The sequence below is a fragment of the Gossypium hirsutum genome, chromosome A12 (assembly GCF_007990345.1).
Source record: "Gossypium hirsutum isolate 1008001.06 chromosome A12, Gossypium_hirsutum_v2.1, whole genome shotgun sequence".
NCBI classification, from domain to species: domain Eukaryota; kingdom Viridiplantae; phylum Streptophyta; class Magnoliopsida; order Malvales; family Malvaceae; genus Gossypium; species Gossypium hirsutum.
The window spans coordinates 19,748,181-19,751,917 of NC_053435.1; the positions used below are offsets into that span (position 1 = coordinate 19,748,181).

Sequence of the window (3,737 nt, forward strand, 5' to 3'; positions counted from 1 at the left end):
TTTTAGGAAAAATTCATGAATTTAAATTTTGAGTTTTGTGACTCGAGTTATGATTTATTTAGTGACTATGATGCAGGTGGGCAGTTTTATAAGGAATAATGAAATAAATAGTTTTGATTTGTCTAAATATTCAGAAATTTTTTAATGTTCCCGATTTGGTCCCGAACTATTTCAATTGCATGTTTTAGAGTCTCGAGGGCCCTTTTTAGGGACATATTGAATGAATGTAAATAAATTAATTTTAAAAGAAAATGTTATGCCCCGAATTAGTAAGTTAAGTTAAGTAATGCCTGGTGCTCGATTCTGACGACGGTCTCGGGTGTAACAGCCCAAAATTGGGTCTTGTCAGAACAGTGGTTTCGGGACCACAAACCCGACAAGAAAAAAATTATTTTTATATTATTTTTATAGTCTATAAATTTATGGAAATATTTCGTAAAAATTTCGTTCGAAAATTTTGACGGTTGGGCACTCAATCTAGTCAAAAGGACTAAATTGTAAAAAGTGCAAAAGTTGAGTTCTTTATATATGAGGTGCCTAATTGTTATGAGTTTTAAATTGAAAGTCCTTATGTGATAATTAGTCCTTTAATAAGTAAGTGGATGGATATTTGTTTGGTATTTTTGAAATTTGGTTGAAATAAAAAGGGTAATTTTGTAAATTAATTAAAATGACTTAATAAGACAAAAATGATAAAAGCTATCATTTTTTTTTTCATTCTTTCTTCTTCAACCGTGGGAAAGAACCAAAAATGGCAGCCATGGATGAGCTCCATTCAACTAAGCTTCTATGGCTTATATAGGTACGGTTTTTGTCCTGTTTTTAATGATTTTCGTATTTTTGAGATCCCCGAAGCTTAAATTTTCTATTTTTACCAATTGATTGAAGAGAAATTAGAGTTTAAAAATTTACCCATTCATGATATGGTTGTGTTTTGATGATTTATAATAGATAATGAATGTTTGATGTGTTAAATACGAGTTTTATTTGATGAATTTCGGTAAAAATGTCAAAAAGGGGTTAAATTGTAAAAGTTATAAATTGGTCATAAGTGTGTGAATTAGTGAAAATTTGGAGTTGTCATAGAAGAGAAAAATGTTCAGCATATCTTAAACTTTATAGAAATTGAACAAAAATTATTTTACGAGTCTAGGGGTAAAAGCGTAATTTTTGAAAATTTAGGGGGCAGAATTGTAAATTTTCCAAAATTTGATATATGAACTGAATTGGTTAGTGTGTTGATAAAATGTGTTAAATAAGTGTTATTTGACATGTTAGATCAAGAAAACATGAAATTTTGGATTAAGATCGGGGAAGAACAAAGTTGTGTGCTAAGTCAGGAAAGTTAGCGGTTTCGGCATTTGAGACAAGTTGGTATGACAATAATACTGCAATAATGTCGTAATTTATATTTAAAAGTTAAATATAGTGAATTAATTGAATTATGTTAAATTAAATGTTTATGGTGCCAAGTTTATGAATTTATTTAAAAATATGTCTATGGTACATGAAGTGCATTGAATTATCAGACATAAATGTGATTTCTATGACTATGGATATTATGAGCAATTGTAAGTTCATATGATTTTTAATAATGCAATGTGTAACTTAATGTTATTGCCTTGATATTAAATGAGATGTAAGTTTATATGTAAGTAATACATTAATTTTACTTGTATTATGATATTTTATAAAATATTGGAAATATGTTTGTTGATAATTACTTGATTGGTGAAATTGTTGGAAAAGAGAGAGAAATCCCGGTTGAACCTTCGGAAAGATTGGATGATACAGATGGTATGTAGCTAGGTCACATGTATGGTGCTGAGTGCACATCATGTGTACAAAAGAGCTACGAGACATTATGATGTAGCTAGGTCCCATGGGTGATACTATGTGTACACCATGTAGACAAGAGAGCTACGGGATATATGTATCTAGGTCGCATGCGTGATTCCAGGTGAAGGACACCTTGTAGACAAGAGAGCTACGAGATAAACTGGCTAGGTCACATGGGTGGTACTAAGTGTTCACCATGTGTACAAGAGAGTCGAACTATATGATGGGTGGAGCTATGTGCTGAAACCACCAAGTATCGAGGATTGATCCGAAGTGTTCAACGGGAGACTTACTATGTACTGGTTTGTGAGTTTTGTGATGAATAAGTGCAGGAACTTGGTTATGTGAATGATGTGTTCATTAAGTGACCGGGATGTGGTAAGGTTATAAACGAGTAAGTTATACATGAGGATGATTTTATGGTGACCTTGTAATCATGGGCCTATACTTGTGATGTATGAAATGTGGTGAAAATGATTTGTGATATGTATGTTAAAATGAGGTTAATACAAAGAAAGTGTGAAAGAGTGAATTAGCAATAAAACTATTTTGGACAGTAGCAGTGACATGACTTTAAAAAAATCACCAAAAATAGTAGGAATTTAATTAAAGGCTGAATGAGATATGAAATTAAATTTTAATGAGTCTATTTTCATATAAAAGAAACATAACAAGCAAAGGAATTCTATATTTTGAGATATTTATATTTTTTTGAGACTGGTTCAGAATGATTACGTGATCCCCTGTTCTGACTTGGTAAAATCATAATAAATTGTAAAAATATAATTATGGGGCATGATTTTATGCTTAGAAACCTTAATGAGTCTATTTTCATTGGAATAATCAAAAACATTATTTGAATTCTGTACAATGAAATAACTGAGTTTTTATATAGAAAGGTCAGAATTGTCAGACAGTGAAATAGATGAAACTTTAAGAAAAATCTGGTATTGATTGGCAAAACCAAAAATTCTGAAAATTTTATAGTAGAAATTTATATGAGTTTAGTTTCAAGTAAAATTTACGAAACTTAATTTTGAGTTCTGTAGCTTAAGAAATAATTAAATTAGTGACTATGATTTAGAAAAACAGCCTTAGCTGATCTTGTGTAAAAAGATGAAATCATGTGATTAATGATTCTATTTTCTTGAGCAAATTTATTGAGGAATGGGATAATATTGTTAATTAAATTGCTTATTATTATTAATATGCCAACTTACTAAGCTTTTAAGCTTACACCATTTTTCCATTTCTCTTAATGTTGTCAGGTTGGCTCGGGGTTGGAGATCGTCGGAAGTATCATCACACTATTAGTTTATCAAATTAGAATAATGGTAATTCTTATTTATTGTCAAATAAGTGGCATGTATAGATAATTAGTTATTGATATTAAGTAATATTATGATTTAACCAAATGTATAGGCTCATTTTGCTTCATTGTATATAGCCATAAGATTTGGCTCATAATGGTTAAAGTTATGTAAACCTATTTTATGTATGCATAAATAAATGTTTTGGTGTGGCTAAGTTAAGAACATAAAAAAGGGCTTGGAAAATAGCCTAATGTGATACACATGGGCTTGAGACACGGCCGTGTGTCTCAGCCATGTGAAGAACACGGCCACCACACGGGTGTGTGGTCTAGCCGTGTGAGCAAGCCAGTAGCTAGCTAATTTTTACACGGGGACCGGACATGGGCGTGTGACTACACGGTCTACTCACACGGTCGTGTGACCCTGCTTTGGTGGAAAAATTTTCTAAGTGTCTGAAAGATTTCGGTTTATTCCCGAACCAATTTCAATGATTGTTTTGGGCCTCATAGGCCCTTTTAAGGGACAAATTATATATGTTTGAAACGTTTAAAATTTGAGGAAATTTTATGTCTCGGTTTTAAATGA

At 31.4% G+C, this 3,737-nt stretch overlaps 1 long non-coding RNA gene across 1 annotated transcript; it reads left to right on the forward strand.

Annotated features, from left to right (window-relative positions):
* The first annotated feature begins 739 nt into the window (after positions 1 to 739).
* Positions 740 to 3,337, forward strand: LOC107939603 (uncharacterized). The gene is made up of 2 exons (XR_001695194.2): positions 740 to 802; positions 3,108 to 3,337. It is a non-coding gene; the product is annotated as an uncharacterized lncRNA (long non-coding RNA).
* Positions 3,338 to 3,737: the final 400 nt, after the last annotated feature.